The sequence below is a fragment of the Panthera pardus genome, unplaced genomic scaffold, assembly GCF_024362965.1.
Source record: "Panthera pardus isolate Hobbes unplaced genomic scaffold, ASM2436296v1 HiC_scaffold_13, whole genome shotgun sequence".
NCBI classification, from domain to species: domain Eukaryota; kingdom Metazoa; phylum Chordata; class Mammalia; order Carnivora; family Felidae; genus Panthera; species Panthera pardus.
In genome coordinates, this window is record NW_026526688.1 from 13,652,855 (window position 1) to 13,678,065 (window position 25,211).

Here is a 25,211-nt window from a genome sequence, read left to right on the forward strand (position 1 = left end):
AGTTTCTTTGCCTTCTTCTGGTTGAAGTGGGGTTTTTTCTTCTTTTAATATAAAATTTTAATATGAAATTTAGCCATGGAGAAAAGAACTTTCTAAGTTGTGAAATAATTAGGACATACAAGTATGTACAAACGATAACGTCTTCTACGTCAGGAAAATTGAGTTACTTGAGCGTGTACCTTTTTGATGTTCTTCATTCAAAGACAGTATTTTGTTCCCAGGTGAAAAACCATCAGTGCAGAACTTTAGAGGTCAAGTGCCTCATTCTTAAGAGTCTATGACAACAGATGTGGTGTGTCCCTGATACAATTTTATCTTCAGGTTACTAGATTTGAAGTAACTTTATATGTAAAACAAAGAATTTCTTATTCTTTGTTTTGTTTTGTTTCCACATTAAAGTTGACACAAGTTCAGTACTTGCAGAAGACGATTTTGTTTTTCAGCTTACGGAAGGGCAAAGAGAAGGTGGAAGGCTGTATTTTTAAGAATAAAATTGTGGTTTAATTGTTAATGTAGCATAGCAACAACTACTGTTGTTTTCTTTTGGCAGCCTTCCCAGGCACTGATTTTTCTTTTCACTTTTCCCCTAAGGGAATCTCAGCAAAAAGTGAGACAAGAGCGCTCCAAAAAAGTTCTTGAATTTTTTTCGATTATATTTATTTAATCCTGAGAACACAGATATCCTAAAGAAGAGACAGACAATAAGAAAGTTTTTTCCTAACCAGGATTTTGATAAGAACTGGTGTTCAAATCTCTAAAGCAGAAGAGGCACACAACCCTAGAAAAGCGGAAAACCTATTTTCTCTCTTACCCGAATTAACCTGAGAACCCCTACAACCTCTCTTTAAGAGGGAACAGTATTAGAGTCGTGCAAAGAAACTGTACCCATAGTGTTACAACCGTCAAACCAACACCTGTTTACGCGTGGCAAAAATAAGATAAAAGCATGTAAAATACCGTGCAGTGTACAGAATTCAGAGAAGAATGGGGTGACCAATGGTCGGGCGAGCAAGCTGTAAAGCAGGGGGCTTAGTGGATGGGCGCTGCGTGCCTCATGGAACCGGGAGGCACTGAGTGCCAAGCAGTCACTGGTAGGAGAGGTCCAGCGCGTTATCTCTCACGGCAGTAGTACATACCTCCTTACAGACTCAGTGAGTAATTAGTAGAAACAAAAATAAAGCTCTGCGCTATGTACCGTCCCCGGAACGCCGGATACCTCTCTTCCCTTGATCTCAATTCGGGTGATGGCGAGATTTCCCCATGAAGATAAAACAAACGATCCAGACAAAATAGACTTATAATTTACCCTCATAGATTTCCGTTACTGTTCTTTAACGAGCCTCTCTAAGAATTTTAGCGTTAGATTTTGCACGCAGTCTATGGAAACAAAGACCCCAGAAGTGCATGTGCATTATATATAGCCTGGTTAAGACGTGATTTAACTAAGTTGCTTTGCTGATGTTTCCCTCAAATCCTCCCCCTGAATTTTCTTTTCATCCAAACGTGAATCACACGCCGAAGGCACACAGTGTGAAAAACCTATCCGTATAGTTTCATAATACACTTCAAATAAATTAAATTTTTGGGATAAATTATCATTGAAGCATCCTGGGAATGAGGTTCACAGCTCCTCTTACTAATGGGAGCCATGCACCTAATTTCAATCACTCGAAGCTGAAACGTAGTCACCTGTGTGTTTTCTCCTCTTAAAACACAGAACTCGATATTCAGTGCAAAAGCAGTACCTGGTTCTCTGAAACCCATTGTTGATGAAATTCCTTCGGATCTCCCGCATTTCACCTTAGAAAAAGCTCCCGCTATGAAGGCCACTGTAATAAAACATGTCAACCTCCTCTTGTGTTTTAAGTACCCTCTCTTCAAACCCTTCTCTTGTCAATTCATGAAAAGCACTCTACCCATACTGGGAGGTTCTCTAGGACAAGCATTTAGTCTTTAATAGCTAATACATAAACTTGAATGTTTTAGTGCTCCTTTGGGATACCAGTGAGTGATAACTTTTTATAGGAGACAGTTGCTGTTGTGGAGGAAGGCAGCTGCCTTCAAGACACATATATAGGCATACATCTTGATGAAGAAGCAAATGTTAGCATTCACATAACACCCCTCGCCACACACACACACACACACACACACACACACACACACTCACTCTTTCCAAATCAGGCAAAACAACTACACATTTTCTAATGTAGGAAACACATCCATGCAAAAATAAACACAACAACAACTCTAAAAGAGTTCTCTCCAAACTCTCTTATCTAGGATGACTTCTCGAGTTCTCCTGGTCTGATTTAGACTAGATACAGTGAGTATGCTTTTAGGGCATACTAGTATTTTTCAGTGTGACTATAAATACACTTTCAATTTCCTAAGTTTCCTGATATTTTAACTCAGCGTAACAAATACTCAGAAATGTTTCCTAAATTCAGAAAATTACAAAATAATGTTTGGCAAAAAAATGACCCCTAGAACTGGGTATCACAACGGACGGCACAGAATCGTGCTGTTGTTTAAAAGAGTCGGTAGGAAGACTGGAAAACATGTAAAAAGCTGTGTGGTCTGTTTTGGAAGTGGAGAAAAGGAGTATCGTAAATAACTGAAATCCACAGATAAGCCAAGGCTATCATTTTTAGTCAGTAAACTCCGCCCTTTTCCAGGCCTTCATAAAATTAAACCCCAAACTGCAAATCCTTTGACTTGTATAAAATTGTCATCACTTGTTTTTCCTGCTGCGTCAACATTGGCCGAAAGAGAAAGGAAAAAGCAAAAACCCACAAAATCCCCAAAGCAAATTGTCCCTCTCTGCCTCCTCTTGGACTGGAAGCTAATTGTATTACTAGCTGGCATATCATCAAAGAATTGGAAGAGATGAAAGAAAAGGTATAAATTAGCTGCGTTGAACAACATCGTAAGCATCTCTGATGATTCCAAGTGGCTCCGTGTGTGTTGTCTCGTGAAACAAAAATCAGAATGGCTGACTACAGATTTTACTCCTCCTCTAGATACTTTGGTATTTTGCAGACACAGCATTTGGTGCAAGGGGAAAGTTAGGGTTTTCAGTTTGAGATACTGTGGTATTTTTCCACTGTGCTTCCTAGTCCCTTCCTCCTGAATAAGCAAGGTTCTCTCTGAGCCTGGACGTAAGCCGTGTGGTTCAAGGCCACCTCTTTGGCCTGAGTGAGACATAGAGAAGAATGATTTAGCTTTCTGAAGCTGCCAGTCTGATTGCAGAGTTTTAGGAAGCCTGTACCCAAGGGAATGTTTACACTGATTGGGTGCTTGGACCATTCCTGTTTGCGTCTGATTTATAGGAGGGGGCCTCTAAGTATGACGTCCATGTCTGTCTTCTGTCACAGAGCCAACGTGACCCTTTGCCTCGATTAAAAACTAAAATTCTAAGTGGCATAAACAGATGCTCTTGCTAAACTATATAGCCTATGGGGGAATGGGAACAAAAGACAAGAAGTTTAGAAAAAAAAATTCTTTTTAGGTCACTGCTTTTTTTAAATCATGAATTCAAATTGAATAGCAATTCACTCTGTATTAAGAAGGTAGTGAGCAAAATGGATCTGTTAGGGCTGTCCCAGGGACAGTGAAGAAATGGCAGAACCAGCTATTTAATGCAGAGAGGTCATTGTCAAACTGACTTTGAAATATGTGAAAAGGTACCATGCTGAAATTTATTATTTCAGCTGAATCTTAGATGTAAAGCATTGCCCTCATAGAGTTAAAATCAGTAGATATTTCAAGTCCCTTTAAAAACTGCATTGTGATTCTTCTTGGACATTGATAGGGACCATCCTATAAAAGGATATGACAAGTAGACAGATTTAAAATGCCATCAGCAGAGAACAGTTAAGGGAGGAGCAAAGCATAAGAGAAACAAGTCTTCTGTTTATTAACTCAAGAATCAGAGAAAATATTTCTTCAGGGATTATAAGGATGATTGTGTGTGTGTGTGTGTGTGTGTGTGTGTGTGTGTGTGTGTGTGTTTCCCTAATAGGAGGTACTTTTTTGCCTTCAGCTTTCCAATCAGTAGAAACAAATAAATCCAATACTGCATGGGAGGCGGGCGGGGGGCAGGGGGGAGGAGCTGGATATAATGAAGACAGCATGGGCCTTAAAACTGAATAACCTACATTTAAATTCTTGTTCTATCACTTTCTAACTTTGAAAACTCGGCAATATTAATTCGCTTCTCACTTGCTCAGTTTCTTAGTCAGTAAAATGGGAATAATAAAACTCTCCACCATTATCTCATGGAAACAAAATTAGATTACTATACTAATGTGTATACTGTGCTCAGTTATTATTTGGGGTAATTATTTCACAAGAGCACCATGTTCTACAACAAACAGGTTTCCATTTTGAGCTTCCTTTCCCAAGACCCATTTGTCAATGGGTAGGGTGCAGGTAAGTGCAGTGTTCTTATATTTTATCATAGTTTATTGACAGAGAAAGAGTGAAATTCTAAACTTGATGAGTGGAAGAAAACCATGGAAACGGGTGATACAAGAATATTTTATTTTATTGTACTTTAGTATTTTATTTTATTTTATTTTATTGTAATTTTCATAATTTTGCTAGAGCAGCCACAGTTCAAGCAAGCCACATTCTACCTCTCAGATTACACTGGAATGAGAAGATTTAGGGAGGTGCAATGAATATCGAAAATTTTACCTCCAGGAAACGTAGCCAATTGCCAGTGTTCTCTCAAAGTCATCTTTCTTGTGAGTTTTCGAATAGAAAGCTCTGCTTTATGGAAGATTACCGGAAGTAAATAAGCCTGATAAATAGAAGGGTGAGAAAGGACAGCAGCAAAGCTGAGGTTCCATGTCTAGCTCTGGAGAACGCCACTACAAACGATGTTTCTGTTTGTGGCTCCATCCACAGCTCTGGAAGAGTACAACGTCAAGTATGTAGTAAAAGTTCCCTAAGTGTTCAACGGGTGCATAAGTGAACCATTCTCCTGGGAAAAAAGATACTAGATGGTCTCTATTCCAAGAGCTTAGAGGCAGATTCTAATAACAAAGACTAATATTCTTAACCTTGTGTGGAGGCAAGCACTCAGAATTATTTGACCTTGACTATTTTGGACTTCAACATTGCATTTGTGCATCATGGCCCCATCCTTCTGCCCTCTATATCACCAGACTGAGCCTGATTAGAAAGGACATCCTTTTTCCTTTGTCTCAGGTACATCCTTTACCCTTATGGAGTTATTTAGAAGTGTAACTAATGTGTTCCTTGCCCTGTGAGCCTGACCACATAAAAACTGTCATACCAAAGGAGCCCAGGGATCCACGCAGCCAGCAGTGGCCCCAAGGAATATTCTACATGAGACTGGTTGCCTCCCAGTCATTACCTAAATAAACTTCTTCAATAACTCTTGATAATTCACCAACAGTTGATCATATGAGAATTCATTTAATCATTTTGAATGTTATATGCCAATAAATCATTAGGAATGTTATAAGTTTTATACTTTACAAAAATAAATCTTTCATATATTCTCACATCCGATTTTAGTAAAGTTTGTTATTGTATAAATTTAGATATTCCAGAGTTTAAATGATGATGAATAGTAAATCATGATAAAAGGGTGATGGCCCAGAAAGGGATTATTACACAATAATGAAGTAATTTTAAATAGTAAGTATTACAAGTATAGGTGAGTATCTAAGTAAAATCTTGATGTCATGGATTCCTACCTACTTCCATTCCCCTTTTTCTCCTTACTCATTCCACTGAGAATAAATAGTATTTGTCTAGTTCACAGATTTTTGTGATCTTCGCTTTATCCAAACACATAGATATCACCCTCCTTGTTGATTTGTGACATCCAGATGAGACTAATAGTGATAAATCGTATCACTATAGCAAATTCTTGGAAGAGTCGGATGTCAAAAAAAAAAAAAATCAACTTTGTGAACATAATAAAACTCAGTTGAATTAACAAAGGTGACTCCAATTGAATAGCGTGTTCAGGGTAAGAGGTATTTTTTGTACCTCCATAAAGGAAACTTTTTTCTTTTTACACCTATATCATTCAAGTGGCAAAAGAAAAAATCTCTCTCAGACACTATTTATTGAACAAATTTCATAAGAGCCATCTCACTTCTCCAGCAGAGCAGCAACTGATCTTTCTAAAAGGGGAGCAGGTGATACTTTTGAAAACACTGCCTGCATGTTGCAACACATTTATTTAAAAATACCGTGTCTATTATTCTCGAACACTTAGAGTAAAATCTCATTGTAAATGGCGTTATCACCAGGAATAGTAAGTTGTTTTCATGCAAGAAGTTCAAACTCGCCTCTGATGTGGTCAATTAGGGGAGCTTTATGTAACTCCTTAGGACCAACTTAACGCATTGTGCTGTGATTTTTTTTTTTTTTTGTTCTTTTTTAATTTGGGTTCTCATAAGCTTCTGACCTACATAGCATGGGGGAGTCAGCCATCAGATGGTATTTCTCAGAGTTGCTCAAGGAGAGTTTCTACAGTGGCGACTGGCAATTTGTGTGCTGACTTCTATGTGCGTCTATTTATATGTCCAGCTATAGGTCTTCCTCTCATCCCTTCTCTCTGTTCAATAACTTTCCATTGACACACTTCATGAAAAAGTTCTTTGGTGTGAGCATGTTCTTAGGGTAGATTCATACAAAGTGGAATAGCCCTTTATCCGAAGAATGAGAGGTGCAAAGAAAACCCTGGATCAGTACTCCCTCTTCTGTCTCAGATTTTGACCTTGAGACCTACCTTAGTGTGGTTGGCAGCCGGTTTGAACGGTTCCTTTCCTCTATCCTGGAAAGGGACAGTGGGAGGTGGGTGGAGAAGGCACTTTGGCTATTTTTCTCCTCAGAGTGGTCAAGCAGACGGGTGTCTCTTGGAATCGCCTCCTAGGGCCTCCACTCCCATTCAGGCACCACCCATTAGATTCAGCCGGGAAGTTCAGTCTGCAAAGCGTTAGCATACAATGCACTTGTCTTAGCCATATTCCTGTTCCTGATGGACTTTTTTAAAGATCACAATTGTATTAAATGGTGAGACAGTGATACTCAGAGAGAGATCTGATTGCTATTTAAGAGGAAAAAGGGGGGCATCTGGCTGGCTCAGTTGGTGGAGCATGAGACTCTTGATCTCGGGGTTGTGAGTTCGAGCCCCATGTTGGCCATAGAGAGTCCTTTTTAAAAAAGCGGGGGAGGTTCCTGGGTGGCTCAGTCGGTGGAGCGTCCAACTTTGGCTCAGGTCATGATCTCACGGTTTGTGAGTTCGAGCCCCGCGTTGGGCTCTGTGCTGACAGCTCAGAGCCTGGAGCCTGTTTCAGATTCTGTGTCTCCTCTCTCTCTGCTCCTCCCTGCTCATTCTCTCTCTCTCTTTCTCTCAAAAATAAATAAACATTTAAAAAAATTTAATAAAAAAATCTTACTTTCTTAAAATAAAAAAGAAGAAAAAGGAAAATCTAAGAAGGATTTGAGTGCAAATAATAGATGGCAGTATCTTGGTTTAAATGGTGTTTATTTATCTTTAATACGTGTGTGAGACCTATGGTTATACATGAACATCTTTTGGGGAGAATCATATATAAATCAAGGAACAATGAAGAACTTGGTCCTTTCACACTGAAACTGTTCAAACTCCAACATTGATAAATGTAGGTTTTGTCTGGACTGCATTTGAAAAGAAAAATGGCTTAGAAGAGAAACTGAGTCCTTAAAGACAAGGGCACACCCTTAAATATGTATCTATTATTTTTGTGTGGCATTGTGCTAGGGCCTTGGAGAGACATACACACACAAGAAAATGAATCGACATATTTCTGACCTACAAAGAGCTCTCAGTCTCTTAAAGGAGATAAACCGTAAGCAAAATACATCAAACAAAGTGATTGGTGAACCAGGAGTCCCCATGACCTGCCGCGGGAATTAAGAGGAAGAAGATTAGTGCAGAATTTCTTAAAGGAAATTCTGTCGTTCAAGGCATTTGTCACAGGGATGTTCATATGTCTCCAGAGATCAGCTTCGGCCACCGAGGTTTGCAGCGGGGGGTAGGGGAACACGGAACGTCCACATTCTGTTGTGTCTTTAGTTCATGTCTGCTGTTTTACGCCCTTCGGTGCAGTACTTTTAAAGGCACATTGGACCAGAGTTAAAAGTCAAATGAGGCAATTTCCTATTCTTCAATAGCATGCTTTATTCACTTGACAAACATTTCCTAGGTGCCTACTTCTCAGGAATGAGTGTGGTATCGTCTGCACAAATGATTTAGAGTTATAGTAAAGTCGCCCTGTGTAATACAATTAACTAGTTCAAAATTTTAAAGTTCAAATACTTCACGTACTGGAATAATTTACTTACCTCTTCAGAATGCCATGCCTCAGATAAAGCACTAAGGGTTACTCTGAAGGGTTGTTTCCATTTGTTTGCTGAGGTGAGTGCGCTCACCTGGGGACTGTTTTGCCCTTCACGGGGCATTTGGACGTATCGGGAGGTATTTTTTGCTTGTCACACTTGGGGGTGGGTGTTGCTGGCCTCTAGTGAGTAGAGGCAGGGATGTTGCTAAACATTCGACAGTGTGCAGGACAACCTCCCACCCGACCAAAAAAAAAAAAAAAAAAAAAAAAAAAAAAAAAAAAAAAACAGTCATTATTACTGTGGTTGAGAAACCCTGGCTCAAGTTCATATCCCTTAAGCCCCTGGTTGCAAACAACGAGGGCTCTTCACGGAGTGGCCTGATGCCCCGGTGAAAAGAGAACCCAGCTCGATTCTGATTGTGTCATCAGAAGGAAGAGCACATTGTCAACGAGATGGAGAAGGGAGAGAGGAAATAAACACAGAATGCAGACTCTGCTGGGCTGGAGACGTGGGCAGGCTGAAGTCCCAGGCAACAGGCTCAAAATGGACTTCAAGACAATAGTGGCCAGCATTAGAGCTAAATTAAGAGGCATCATTTCTCAAGGCCCAGCTGGGCTGTTGAAGGCTCACCAGCCATTGCTGCCTGTTTATTGGCAGCGAAGATTCACCTTTCCTTCTTATTTTCATAGCTGCCAACCATGCTTCTTTGCCCTTCAGTGCTTTCATTCAGACCTTCACCCCAGAGCCCCTGCTCTGAGAATCTCCCCATTCACCCTCACCATAAAACCCCAAGCACCATACTTCCCCACCAGGCTCAACCTTCCCCTGCTGGGTTCTGTACTGTGGCCTACTGAGTCACCACATGGTCACGGCAGATGGGAAATGAGGACAGAAGGGCCTGCTTTTATGGCCAGGGGTGCACTAGGGACAGCGTGCTTCTGTAAACCAAAAACGGGAATATGGCCTCGTTTCCCCAAATAAAGATTTGTATGCATGGTGATCAGACTCTGGTTCCGTTAGGATATTATAATACAAATAGATTTTCATCAAGTGTCCAGGAGTCTGTTCAGTTTCTGCATTTGTAGATTTCGTTATATTTTAGGTCTCAAAGACCTGACTTAAAGCTGGCATCTCGGCGCTGTCTTCTGTGGCCAAACGATACATAACACTCCCAGGCTACTCTGGGCAGCTTTGCAGACTCTCCTACCAACTGAAAATAATTCACACTGTACGGGGACTTATGGTTGGAGAACACGTTTCCTATCCGTCGTGTCATTTACTTCTCATACGAGCCCAGGAGTTGGGCCTCCTTCAGCACTGTGCTTGGCATTTAGTGGGCACAGAACAAATAGTTGATAAATTAACAAATGCCCAAGTTTTGAAACGGCAAAGCATCCCGATCATTAAAATGACTTGCCCAATGAAATACGGTTTCTGAGTGACACATCTAGAGCCCTGGGCAGCTGACTCATCACCCAGGGCTCTTTCATGCTGCCTCTGCGACTTCGTCTGGACTAAGACAGACACACAGCCACAGAGATCTGCAGGGGGAACAAAGTAGTTCCTGGATCCTTGAGTAACCAGGCCACCTCACAGAGAGTGCTCTTTAAGCAGAGGTCCGTGTACCTGAGCCTTGCCTGGTCCCCTTGCGGACCTGTAAGTGGGGAGGTCACTTAGAGCAATTCCATCAGAGACAGCTCTCTCCTGCTCTTTAAGGCAGGGGAACCCTGCTTTTGATTTATTTTATATTTCACCACGGGGCTGAGCACACCCTAGAGGCATTTAATCTGTTGACGTGAACTGATCTCAGATGCTGGGCTTGGCCCGAGGGGAGCCTTCACGCTACAGGACTCAGCAGGTCACTGGAACTCATTTCAGTTTAAATCCAAGACCCCCGACGGCTCCAGCTGACTCTCTCTGAGGTCCATGGGTCTGGCCAAAAGCTCAGAGCTTTGACACCATATCTAGTTAAAGCCAAGAAATGCTCTTCCTTCAAGGTCGGTAGGTTGAAGACCTAAGATGATCTAGGGGCAATAATACCAGGCTTCCGCTCAAAAGCTATCAGTTTCCTAAAGCATAAAGTGCAAAATCTTCATCCCAGTGTTCTCAGCCCAATTAACCTTTTCAAATTCTTTTCTCATTATTCATCTTCATCTTCCATGTGTTTCAGCCAAGCTGAACCATTTTCTTGACTCGGTATGAGAAACTCTTACCATTTGCTCTGCCAGAAATGGCGTCTCCTGTCTCCCGACCCTCACCTCCACCCACTTCTATATAACCCAGTCCATCTGATTCGTTCACGCTCTTGGTCAACAAATATTTATTATGTGTCTGCTAAGTGTCAGGCAATCTGCTCAGTGCCAGAAATACAGAGCTGACCGAGAGAGTCAAGGTCACCTGTGGAATGTAAGTTCTTCAGCAATGATTTTATCTAACACAAATACTGTTAAGTATTTATTGACATTGTTTAATGTATTAGGGGAGGGACATTAATAGGAGCCTATGACGAGAATAACAGGAGAATCTTATTTAGAAGAAGAAGTCATGGGTAACTCTTTTAGAGAGGCATCATCCAAGTGGAGAACAGAAGCCATGAAAGACTTGTAGGTAGGACACTTCCAGGGCAAAGGGCAGCAAGCCTTCAAGTCTCTTTCCATGACGCTTTTACTCACCATCAACCTACCCACTCTGGCGCCCAGAGGTGGAAGGAGAACTTCCTTCCTGGAATTCCTTTACACCTTCTCTGTTCCTCTCTTGGAACGTGTCTCATTTTCTGCCTCACACTAAGGTCGTTTGTCTTATCTCCCTTGAGGGCAGCATGCATATCAAATTCACTTTTGAAGTCCTCCTCAGCAGAGTAATGATGACCCTTGCCTCTTTCTGTCCACTCTCCCACACTCACCAACATTCTGATTGGTGGTCCAGCAGAGTGGATTCTCAACACCCAGTGGATGCTGGGGGAGCGTTGCACATGGGGCTGGCAGGCAATGTGCTTCTTCTTCCATTCTTGTGGTCATCGGTGCTAACCGCCTGACTGTTTATTCAACTGTCCTTGCCAACCAGAGAAATGGAAGGACACTGGAATGTCTTGTGGGATTGGAAAGTGATGAGCTGTTTCCCACTCTGGAAACCACATGGATAGAGAGCTAGGGATGCATGGGCAGGACTTAGGTTGGAATGCCGGATCGGGACACGTGCTACACTTAAAATATAAAATACATGCATTATAAATGTGTTACAAAGTATATACGTGCACACACAGTGAGAGCAGAGAGTGTTGAAGGAAGGAAAATAGAAGAATTAGATAAGAAAACTCATTCACGGGATAAGAATGCAGCCTTTGGGAGGCAAATCGAAGCCACTGGTAAATAAAAGAGTTAAAAATCATAGCGCGAAAATTGGTTTCATAAAAGAACAGTATTCTGCAATTGCCTTGTTATGATATTGAATTCTACTTGAGTAAATTAGGAGTGGTGTTCTCTTGTTTAGCTGTCATTAAAGAACTCAGTGGTAAATGTCAGTATCCCCACCAAGATCCCACTGAGTTTTGTGAAATTCTCCAAAAACCTCTCCACCAGGAGAATTTATAAGCTCTGCATGTTCGACCGTCTTAATGTGTGAAACTGACTGAGAGATCTAAGACTAACAGTACGCAGCTCAATTCCAATTTGTTTGTTTTTTAACAATGTCTTTGACACGTTACATTATGACACGTTCCAATTTGATGGAAAATGACTTCCTGTGTCCAACGAGAAATACATTTTAAGAAGCATGCCAGCTACACTGTTATTTTCCTTGCTGTTTTCAATGGCAGGCACTTTGCCACATCGGTCTTCAGAAGATCATTTATCAGCGACAGAGTTAGCTCCTGATAAAACCGGCTGGCTTAGGCTGGTGTCCTTCTCATCTGCCCACCTCTGCGAGCAAACTAAAGTACTTTGCATTTCACACATTATAAGCAACCTTTACAAAGACTCCATGACGCGAGCTCCAAGAATGGTAGGAGAAAGTTTGCTAGTGTTCTTTTTAAGAAAGGGAAATTATCCTCTTCTGAGCTAAATGCGGGTAGCTGCGTGCCACAGCCTCTCAAAACAGCAAATGCCCTTTACTTCCTTTTATCTGTGGCCTGCCTTTGGTGTTATCCACTGTTAATTCTTAGCAGCATAGAAGGAACCTTAGAGGAGCAAAGACATTTCATTCAACCCAATCAGTGAACTGACAGTGAGGGAGAGGTGGCGTGGGGGGGGGGGGGAGGGGGGGCGGCGGGGGGAGAGGGAGGGCCGGGAGGAAGAATAGGAATTCTCACAAAAGTTTGGTAATATCTAAAACTGAGTTAGGGGTCCTAGTGGGATTCCTCCCCTTTCAACAACAAAGTGCAGAGTGAAAGAATATGCTCAGCTTCCTTTTTCTTCCTGCTACATTTGATCTAAAAGAACAATCAGATACGGCTGATTTCTGAAGACTGTTCAGAAGAGAGAGATTTCGGATGCCCCCAGTGATAGCCATCATTGTCAACAGGAGGCACTGCACACACGGACACCAGCACCTGAAAACACTCAGATGCTCAACACTTTATCTTTCATTGTAAAATCTACTGCTGGGAATTCTCTTTACACAGCGCGTCGGATGATACGTGTTTAGAGGAGAAATGGTCCTGAAGGAGAATAAAGCCTGAACCTCAGAGGCTGTGAATGGACACTAGAGGAATCAAGTATTTGAAGGTTAAAGTAGAGAAATTTCTTAAGAGGGTGGGGGTGGGGGTGGGGGTGGGGGTGGAGATTGAAAGGAGCTGCAGGAAGAAAAAAAAAACGAAGAGGTTCCATCCACCATCCACCCGGCACGGCATCTCTCATCCGACCTCTGCTTGTTGGTGTGGTTCCCTCCCTTCCTGCACACAGACGAGCTTCCTTAGGTGAGCCAATGGTGTGGAATACATTTCGCAAACCATGAGAAGGAGGCTGTACCTCACAAGAGTCCAGGACAAGCTGGAAATCTGCTTGCAGGATTCCTGCCAAGAAATTTAGCCCCGTTGTATCCCAGATAAAGCCCTCTAGTTTTAAGGGAGAGTGCAGACTAATCGTTTTTTGAAAACCCGTTTTTAAAGGTACGTATGTCGCCGACTCTGTGAAATATTGAAAAGAGCCATCTTATTAACAAAGCGAAGGATTGGACTGCGTGAATAGTAAAGTCGTAGAACAGGTTGAAGGCCTTCCCGCTTCGCGAATTCTCCATTTAGTGACAAAGTAACGTCTCTCAAAAGCAACTTCCATGGGTCTTGGTAATGATATGATAGGGTGGGTATTTCTTGTTTACTTTTTAGCAAGAAAGAACACAATTCGACTGGGATGCTTTTGATTTTTATCTCCAAATAGAGCTAGTTCTAGGGTTATAGGTAGTTGTATGGCCACCAATTAATTTCATGCAAAAATCAAGACAGAGGGTCTGTTTCCTTCCTTCCACAGTCTCTGGTGGCCTACACACAGCAGTTTTTAAAATCCAAAACTGACTGTAAAAAGGGTGAAAAAGCCAATAAGATTTTAGGTCCTATTATCCAATTTAGCTACTTACTAAATATATTTCTTAAATTCAGGTTTGGTTTTTAGATTCTTGCCAGACATAAAACTGGTCCCAGATACAGAAAAAGAATATCACTTTGTCTGCAATAGTCAATGGTCACTAGTCAATGTACGTTCGCACCTTATTTTTAAGTAAAGAAGTAAGAACTATAATAAAAATTATAAATATGTGCTACTTCTCCTATCTTTATATATCTGTGATTCAACTCTTCGGTTATAGCTAAACCTCTAACAAAGACATCATTTTTTTTTCCAAACTGATTTTTAGTGTGTTTTCCATTCCCTAAGAAATGACTTAAGCTCCTAATTTGTGACTAGTAAAGTTTTCCTTTCCATTTATGAAGGACAACATTTTAATCATTGGAGAAGTAAGATGATAAAGATTCCCTGGGGTATAATAAAAGCAGATGACAGAAATTAGAAATAGTTTTTTTTTTTTCCTGTGATTGAAGGAGCTAAAACAATAATTTTGAGGAAGAAATTTTAGCTCTTCAGTGCTTTTTTTCTGGGCAACGAGAGCTGGCCAAGCGAAGAGATCAGAAATAGCATCCAGAATCAGACACTGAGTGTCTGGGGCAGGATTGAGGCAAAAAAAAAAAAAAAAAAGTGAAGAGATAGGCCATGCATGCTGGGATGGGTATGTATCACCAGCAACAGTGGCAAAGGATGAAAACTGAAAACTTGGTCCATTTTATAAGCAACTAAATGCAATCTTCATGCTATAGCTATAAATTTAACCCATGTGTCTTCAATGCATAAGCCCCTTGGTTTTCCAGAACAATAAGCTTTAGTACACTTATCATATTGATTTCTTTAAGCTTCGCCTTGCCCATATCAGAAAGATTTGAATTGTTACAGTATTTGAAATGAACCCTATCACCTAAAGGAAATCGATGTCAAAATTCCTAACCAGTTTTACCAAAATGCACAAAGAGAATCGCTCATTATTTCTGCTATGTTGGTTTTTGATTTCAGTAACATTTCTGAAATAAATATTAGGGTAATTTTACATGAAATAAGAACAACTCGGGGCGCCTGGGTGGCTCAGTCGGTTGGGCAGCCGACTTCGGCTCAGGTCATGATCTCGTGGTCTGTGAGTTCGAGCCCCGTGTCGGGCTCTGTGCTGACAGCTCGGAGCCTGGAACCTGTTTCAGATTCTGTGTCTCCCTCTCTTTGACCCTCCCCCATTCATGCTCTGTCCCTCTCTGTCTCAAAAATAAATAAACATTAAAAAACATTTTTTTTTTAAAAATAAGAACAACTGTTTTGGTACCTGATTAGAAGGGAAGTTCAACTGAGAGTATGAGGGATTACATACAAATGCACCCATTCATTTTGAGGAAAATATTTCCAACACACGTACTATGGCATTTTCTTACAGATAATCTGTGGGTTGTCTAGAATACCTGAACACATTTTCTATAGCAAACTCCAAATTATAAAAGCTCAACTTGCTACACACACACACACACACACACACACACAGAAGATGAATTTCAAGATATTGTAAAGCTAAAATTGCTGATAGAATCGAAATGAATGTTTCTGATGTTCACTAGCTTTGGAATCAAAATTTCCAAACAATGACCTTGAAATATTGGATGCCACATATACTTAGAAATTAAGAAGCATATGTTGCCTGGATAGGTATATGCATTACTTCAGATATATGGTACCTGCAATATATAACATTGAAATATATTCATTAGCTCACTATTTGAGGACCCAATAAATGTGTTACATATCTCAGTATGTCACCTGTCTCTGAAATTTCAGGATGTAGTTCAAATTTTGTCTATCGGGTGAAACGCACCAAATGAGATTTCACTTGCATGATTCAATAAAATTGTCATTTTGGGGGGCATCTGGGTGGCTCAGTTGCTTATGCGTCCGACTTCAGCTCAGGTCATGATCTCACCATTTGTGAGTTCTGAGCCCCTCATCGGACTCTGTGCTGACAGCTCAGAGCCTGGAGCCCACGCGGATTCTGTGTCTCCCTCTCTCTCTGCTCCTCCCCTGCTCACACTCTGTCTCTCTCTCCTTCAAAAATAAATAAACATTAAAAACAAATTTTTAATTGGCCTTTTCTGCAAAATGCCTACATTTGGGTTGCACTGAATTGCTGACCAAGGTCTCTTCAAGGAAAGAGCAGGGAAGCAATTTGAGATGGTGTTGGAGGTGATTTATATTTTGACTTATGTTGGCCACCTCTAGTTTCTTGTATAGCTTTCCAGTTGCTACTGATGGGGAAGCGGGCTCCTAATAATGACCTAGGGATGGAGAGCAGCTATTTCAGCTGATGGGTGAGACTTGAGCTATAAAGACATTGTCCTGGGTCAGGTGATGATCACTTCACCGAGCCACTCACCTTCTCTCTAGAATGGCTTCTGACTTCAGTTGAGTGTTAAAAAAAAAACCTGCAAAGTTATTTAAAAATCTCCTAAATTGTTTCTGTGTTGTTTTTGTTTTTTTGTTTTTTTGTTTTTTTGTTCCTTTCTGGGATGTCACTGTAGACCTTGTGTGAATTTCACACATCAGTTGTGATGTGCACAAATGCACAAGTAAGTCCTAGTGCATACAGCACATGGTGAGAGTCTAATGTGATCATGTCCTCCTCCAAATATTTCATGAAATGTTCCCCAAAGTGTCCACATTTGTATTTATTTAGTAACTGCCACAGTGTCACGCAAAATCAGGGGCAACTAATTTGCTTCTTACTTATATTCATGTGTGCTTTTAAGGTAAAAAAAAATGGAAAGGGAAATATCTGATTATACTAAAAGGCAACAGTAGTGTATTATATACACTTAAAAATGTGTTAAGGTAGATCTCATGTTAAGTGTTCCTCCCACAATAAAATAAAATTTGAAAACGTAAATATCTGTATTGTTGGAGCTTTTAATATTTTAGCCAGTATGTAAAACTATACATATTCTACGTACACATCTCAGGGTTGCCTTTTCTAATCTGTTTTTAATGTTTATTTATTTTTGAGAGAGAAAGACAGAGCATGACCAGGGGAGGGGCAGAGAGAGAGGGAGACGCAGAATCGGAAGCAGGCTCCAGGCCCTGAGCCATCAGCGCAGGGCCCAACACGGGGCTCAAACCCACAAAACACGAGATCATGACCTGAGCTAAAGTCAGACACTCTACTGGCTGAGCCCCCCAGGCGCCCCTCAGGGTTACCTTTTCAATTTACTTTGCTGAGACTATCCACATGCATTTGGCTGCATATCCTAATGTGGGTCAGCCTTTCGGGCTAACTTACATTTTGTGAAATACACATCACATAGTCGGGCACTAACACAAAAATACCTGAAGCACATGTAAAGAGGCTTAGTTTTGTATACGAGACCCCTTCACAGTGTGGTATTGGTGTATACAGGTTACAGATAGAGCCAAAAGCATCCGTGTCAAACGAGAGCAGTCAAATTTACATATAGTTCCTATTTTAGCTATAAAATCAGTCAATTCATGTCCATACTGATTCCTTGTGAATGACATTGATTTAAAGACTGTCTTGTTTATTTTTCACATGATGACTGCAATATCTATTCATGGTATTACTTTTATATGTAAAGTTATACTGTGTTGATGGATTTTGTAGTCTTTTTATGACAAGACAGTATAAAAAAACCTCTCTTTCCACGACTACGAAAGAAAGCACTGGGGTTAGATAACAGCACTCCCCTAGCTATTTGTCTGTCACAGAGAACGGTAAATTGCAGTGTGTCTGAAGGCTGGTGTTTAGACACATTCTGAGATTAATGGTTTTGCATAGACACTTTGGACTCCAAGTGATTTTGAGATGAGCTCGATCAAAAATATCCTCTGGTCCAAACTCAGCCAAAGGGCTTTTTGAAGTTTAGTATTATGAGCCATATGTAAATGAGATTTTATTGGTAAATAGGCTGCACTGACATTGAAAATTATATGGCTTCCTTTGTATCTTAAAAAATGACGGTGATCTCTTTGGCTTAACCCCTAGTAACGGGCCCCATGCATGTCTTGCTTTACTGTAAATCCAGACCAGAGAGTTATTTTATTTTTCTACTGAACGTGTTCAGCAAGCTTGTGCTTTTGTACCTAAAGAAGCAGATGTCCAAAGAAACTTTTGATAGGATACACGCACAATCACAAAGAAAAAGTTAACTAGTATGAGTCGCATGAGAAAACAATTCAGCTAAGAATGTGCTGACTCGCTTCTTTTCAATAACATCGGTTTATTTTTAGTGCTGCTCTATAATCTGATAAGTATTCTTACAGCTGGTGAATTTGAACCTCTTAAAGGTGATGAACCGAATATTGAAATATGCAGAAGTCACACAAAGGAAAAAGCGCCCAGTAGCCCCGGCTTGCATTTTTTAGCAGTTCTGCTGACTACTTCTGTAGATTAATTTCTCTATATGGACCTATCATAAAACTCATGAGAATTAAGAGGTTTAAAGTAACAGATTTACAAAGAGTAATTTCCCTTCCCTTTAGTCTCAATGTTGGTTCAAGTAAGCGCTTAGATAAAAATCAGTTTTAGCACTTAGTATCTTAAGCACTTTAATGATATGTTGCAATCAGGAATATTTCACTAACGTTCACCTTATTCATTTCACACTACCAAAGCGTCAAAAGTTACTGTTAGCAAAAAACTGAGGAGACAAAATCCAATGGCATGAAGAAGTTTTAACGAACAAGGTTATAGCACAACTTTTTTTCCCCTCCCTCGGAAAAAAATTTATATGAATTTACATGAATTTGTGAACAAATAATGACTGAACTGCTATCGTGAACAAGGTATTGTGTTGGACAAGGCCAGGGATACAAGTCTTAGACATGGCCCCTGCTGTCCTTAGTACCGCCACGGAATTAGTAGCGTGATACTTAGCACAAAGGAAACGTAAATGCCAGCGAGACAGAAGACAGACGCGTTCCAGTGAAGAGAAGACCCTTCCGGCCGCCACGTCAGGGATATTCGTTGGAGAAAAGCATTTGGAATAGAATAGAGGAGCAGAAGTTAGGAAAACAGTAACGGAATAGGCAAAATCAAGACGAATACCCAAAACCATAGGTTTGGACACCACGTGGCCCTGGGTTCGAATCCTGACTCTGACCTTCACCAGTTATATAATTTTTTCCTCTCTCTAGCCTCTGATTCCTCACCCGTGCAATACCTGTCTGGCTCAGCACCGTAAAAGTGAAGTGAGGTGAGGTATGTAAAATGTGTCTCATCGGGCCTGGCATGAAGTAAGCCTTCGACAAATGTTAGCTATTGGCTAACGGTGTTATTAAAAAAAAAAAAAAAAAAAGGTGGAATAGATCCAACTTGGCTTCAGGCTGGGGAAATGAGTCTAAAACGTAGCAGACAATGCCGGAAGCCAGACAAAGAAACTTGACTTCATTGAGTAACCATCAGGGACCGGCTCAAAATTTGGGGCTGGAGAGGAGATGCCCAGGGAGTAGCGCTCGGGAAGCCTGGTGACTGGGGAGAGACGTTTGTCCGAGCTGATGAGTCAGGAAGCGCCAGAGGGCACAGTGCTGTGGATGGACCTGGAGTGTCTGGGAAAGAATGTATGTAGTGCTTTCTTGATCTGGTACGAGCTAGCTCCCTGGGTAAACTGCCCAGATAAACCTTCTACTCACCTCGTTCACATGGCAGTCATTGGATACCTTAGCCTTCTTTCCCACTCTTGTCACCAACCGTTTCCTTCCTGGTTACTTCACGGCACACTGGTAGGGAAGGCGGTCTCCAGCTCTTGGCTAGGACTACGGTTCCCACCGCCATGCGAATGGCAAACGGGACGTGGTGGCAAACCCCACTCATCTTAGGCCTTCCTCAAAGTTCCTATGTTTCCCATCATTTATCAAGTCCCATTCTGAATATAATGCCCCGTGTCCTCTGCCTAAAACGATGTGTGGGAAGAATACACGTGAAAAATGGGGGCAATCGCGCCCACATCACAGGTGCATTGTAAGGCTCAAAGATTTCAAACGCTTTTCGACTGAGGGGAAATTCACATCATATAAGACGAACCATTTTAAAGCGAATAATTCAGTGGCATGTAGGACATTCACAGTGTCCTACAACCACCGCTTCTCTGTAGCTCCAAAACATTTTCATCACCCCAGAAGAAACCTCTGTATCCACTCTCTAGTCGCTCCCATTGCCCCTTCCCCACCCCCACCCCTGGCACCCACTACTCTGTTTTCTGTCTCTGTGGCTTTAACTCTTCTGAACATCTTATATTAAGGCAGTAACACATTATACGACCCTCATGTATGACTTCTTCTGCTTGGCATAAGATTTCTGAAGTTCAGCCATGTTAGAGCGTGGAGCAGTTATTTCATTCTTTTCTATGGCTAAATAATATTCCATTAAATGTATATACCACATTTGGTTTGTCCCTTCAGCTGTTAATGAACATGCAGGTCGTTTCTACCTTTTCACTGTTGGGAATAATGCTAGTGGGTATACAAGCATTTGTTTCAGAACCTGTTTTCAATTCGGGCTACATACCCAGGAGTGGAACTGTGGGGCCAATGCGAATTCCATGTTTAACTTCTCGGGGAGCAGCCGAGCCGGTTGCCAAGGTGGCTCTTACCATCTTACACTTCCCCCGGCAACACGCAGAATTCCACGTTCTCCACATCCACGCCAACACTTTTTCCCCCTTTGGGGGTGTGATGGCCATACAAGTGGGTGTACGGTGATTTCTCACCGTGTTTTTCATTTGCATTTCCCTAATAACTAATGAAGTTGAGCATCGTTTTCACACGCTTGTTATCCATCGGCCTATCTTGGCTGGAAGAGTGACTGTTCAAGTGAATTCAGATGTCAATAGCATGCTGCAAAGAATGAGCAGCCTATAAATAGCATCCAGTAATAACAGGATCAACGCTAGTGGCAACAATAAGAATAAGGAGATTTGGATTCTGATCTGGGTTCCGCGCAGCCAAGATCTGTGACTTTAGCCAAGTCCCTCAGAGAATAAATTTAAGAATCGGAACTGGACAAGTCTGGACTCTCTATCTAGGACTCTCTTAATGCTTATTTGTTTATTTTTTGCACATGTTAAAATAAGGATTATAGTAAAAATGTACGCTTGAATACAGGGGACACATTGGCAGAGACAGCCACATTTTTCAGTGGCACTTCGACATCTTCCTTCAATGACCCAGGCTCTTCTGGGACCAAGTGTGGGTATCTCTGCTCTGGGAGCCCTCTTATCTCCAATCTGCCCTTTCTGTCTTTCTTCTCTGTCCCTCCATCTTCTCTTCACATCGGCGACTCTTCAGACCAAAAAGAAGACAGTAAGATCTCAGTGATGACAGTCTCACAGCATTCCGTCTGGGAACTTTCAGAGACATTACCTTATCTGATTTTTACTGAGTGATGCCGAGTTACAACTGCAGAAGCGAGCTATGACATCTAGTGCAGGGACCCACCTCTCATGCACAGAGTATTCGTGAAGGGACCTGATGATGGCTACGTCAGCCTCCAGCAGCTTATTTGTGGCTGGAAATGAGTTCGCTCCCAACCCCCACCCAGGGCTTAGTGTATCTCCATGAAGGTTACTCGTATTTACTGTAAGCTTGGTGATAAGGCCGTTATGGCATTATCATCAACGTATAATGTGCGTGGCCAAAGCTTTGAAGATACGACCCACAGCAATAATGAAAAAAGAACGTTCCTGTTCTATATTGAATCCCAGGAGTTGTACAGGATAGAGGAAAACCCTAGTGGGCTTTTAAGAGCTCTATGTAAGTTACCTGGAGAAACCTAGCTCTGTCTCCTGAGATGCAGCCCACTCTCCATTGCTAGAATATTGGTGATTTCTCCAAGGCCTTTCCATGTGGTGAGATTCCCTCGCACGGCTTAGAGACTAAGCATTCCTGGTCTCTGCAGCATAGGATGATTTTAATCTACTTACTTTGAAACATGTTTTAATTACATTTAAAAAGTTTGTGTTACCGTTAACTGACAGTCTGATTTCTCTATTTAGGACTGCTTTTGAGGGTTGTTATTTTTTTTTTTTTTTTCTGTTCAGTTACATGACCATGATTAAAGCTATCGTTATTTACATTGCAGTAGTGGCCTACCAGGAAAGGAACCTTCTACGTCAAGCATCGTGCTAAGTATCTGATTCCTGAAATGGCTCCCTGAGATTGGCAGTGACAGCATCCCCTCTTCCCACAGACGCAGAGAGTTAGAGAGTGCCAATAGTTCTGTCCTTGGTGGGTGGCAGACTGGTCATTTGACTGTACCTCTGTCTAACCCCGAAGCCTTTGTGCCTTCCACCAAAGTCTCTGCTGTAGAATAAAAACACCTTCCTGAAGGACTCGGAGCTGAGAGAGTGAGCTGGGCAGAGACACCCATATTTCTTTTCACCTAAAGGCCCCACTGGTACGATGCCTACAAAGTTCAGAGTCTGAGAATTGCAGTGCGGCTTTGAAGGAAGCTTCTCATTCTTGAGACATGAGAATAAAAGAGTCCCTGTCTTTGAAAGTTCAAGAAAAACTACTTCTATGCAGAGTTTCATTTATAAGTCGCATTTTTTAAAACCTGCCTTGCTTCTACTAAGCAATCTTGTCCCTAGGATGGGAAATAAGGAAAGTTTTCATTACAGCGATTACACTGTCTAAATGCAACTGATAAAAGAAAAAAAATCAAGAAATATAAGATTTTCCCCTGTTTGATGAAGACAGCTTCCACAGGTATCTTCTCAAAAGGATATTTAATTAATTGGTGAATAAGAGTATAAACCCTACTTTCCTCTTTATTCTCAGTTTTCCTAAAATATTTTGGTAATAGGTCTTTCTTACCCACGCATACTCACAGAGATGTTGTAAATAAAAACGTATTTCAGGTGATGCATTTTAATAAATCCTATAAAATATTTGAGTAGTAATCTATAAACATGAAGAACTTTGGTAGTTAAAGATGAATAAATGTATTAATGATTTAGGTTAAAACTTGATGATATGCATTATCTATGAGTACAAATTTGAAAAGTGAACATTTTATAGTAGACGGAAATAAATGTAAATCAATATAAATTAATAGGTGTTAGATTTTATGCAAGCCCCCACATAGAAATTGAATTTAAAAATTAAAAGAATGTGATAGAAAAAAAATGAAATACATCACAAAATGAAATAAAACACGGAATTAGAAAATCTCAACTTACAATCAGGGCAAGAGGAAGAACTTAAATAAAAAGTTTCATGAGTGGGCCTAGAAGTAATAAAGCAGACTAACTAGTTCCATGTCAGTGATAGATCCAATAATAGGCAAGGTAAAAAATGAATGTAAAGAATTTGCAGAGATAACTTTGGAAAAAAATAACAAATGAGGCAGCAAAAATATAATTTGTTTCATAGGGAGCTGAATATTCCAATTTCGTTTATGGCATTGAAATATCAGCATTCCATTGCACAGTATTGTGATAGTGTATTACACTGTTTTGTATCATAACATCAGAAAATGAACTCGGCCATTTTCAGGGCACTCTTTCTCTGGCCTTTATCTTGCTCACTGTAATTGGAGGAGATTTGCAGGAAGGACATGAGTAGAAGCAAATTTCCAGGAATTCCTCCCAGCCCCTTTCTGGGAGGCCTTTTGAGGCCTCAGTGTAAACACGTGCCCCATATTTGTTTACTTGTCTAGACAAGTGTGCAACTCTTCGTGTCCAAGATGTGCTAGCTGTGTTATATACCAGGTGAATGTGGGCAGTTTCCTCATATTCCCCAAATCTGAGAAAAATACGTGCATGGAGACAGACACATAACGTGTGTACGTGCACGCACACACACACACACACACACACACACACACACACACACACTTCACGCATAAGAGATAATCAAATCGTGACAGCCCTCCCTCTGCTCAGAAGCCTTGAAAGGCCTCCTTCATCCCTACATACCAAACACTAGAGCTACAGATAAAGGAGGAGTTTCTGCCCTTTCTGCTTTATGGCAAAGACAGCCAGTCATACAGACCTTTGGAATGCAAGGCCCTATAATACAGCATGATATTTAGGACCACTGACATCAAACTGGGATGGCCGAGAAGCCTTCCCAGATGTCAGATTGAAGGTGAATGTTAAATAAGAGTTTGTTAAGGCAAGAAGGAAGCTGAGAAGATTGCTGGGCAGGGGCACCAGACTGCGTGGAGACGCAGAGGCATGACGTGAGCCAGCGTGTCCCCAGACTCCAAGAGCTTGTGTGTGACTGAGTCACAGAGTGCAGGAAGTAGTGGGAGGCAGGTGACAGCTTGGGCAGTAATATACTCTTATTAGTTATACTATTATCCCTTGCCCCTTGACTCTAAATGTTTCATGCCCGGGGAAAGTATCTGATTTGTTTTTGCACAACTCTCCAGGCTCAGTTAATGCTTTGCAAATAGAAGGTATTGAATTGAAGATTAAGATTACACGTATACACAGAGTAAAAACATAGAAGGAGAAAAGTATTTTAAAGCAGTGAAAGATGAGTCAGTCATGCAAAACTCTAATATCCAAAGATGGAGAAGAATTCAGGTTAATAAAATCTAATTATAGAGAACACATTGATGGTAACCAGAGGTGAGGTGGGTAGTCATGATGGGGGAAGTAGGTGATGCGGATTAAGGAGGGGACTTGTGGTGATGAGCACCGGGCGATGTATGGAAGTGTCGAATCCCTATATTGTACACCTGAAATTAATATTACACTGGATGTTAACTAACTGGAATTTAAATAAAAGCTGAAAACAAACCAGCTAATTAAATGTAGCTGGTATTCAATCACTTTCTGAGAAATGATGCTTATTCCTCTTAATTTCAGTAATTGTGGAATGTATTATCTCAAAGACAGACTCTGGCCACAGACTCCGATTCACATATATCAAGGCATACTCTCCTTCTGTGACTTGAGAGAATCTTCCACTGCTTCTATTCACCACCTCCTGAATCCACTCTTAGTTCCTTTGAGACAAGTCCCCGTCCATTGTTTTTGTTAGAAAGGTTTGCTGTCTGTTTCTTCCAAGGACTTGAACCTGTGACCCCCTTCTGCTTTCATTCTGGCCCGTCCTCTACCTTTCTCTTGATGGTGAACCCAGAAATCTCAGGACCCCCTTTCAAAGCCAGCTATAGGAAACTTCAATTGGGCGAAGCATTGGTCCCTTGTTCCCAAAAGAAAAATAAAACTCTGCAAATATAAATTCAGGAAGAGCATACTATTCAAAGAGTATTGATATATATATATTTTTTAAATGTTTATTTTTGAGAGA

At 41.1% G+C, this 25,211-nt stretch overlaps 1 protein-coding gene across 14 annotated transcripts in view; it reads left to right on the plus strand.

The window, feature by feature from the left end:
• TENM3 (teneurin transmembrane protein 3) overlaps window positions 1–25,211 on the plus strand; it is a 1,270,502-nt gene that overhangs the window by 561,461 nt on the left and 683,830 nt on the right. The window lies entirely within an intron of this gene.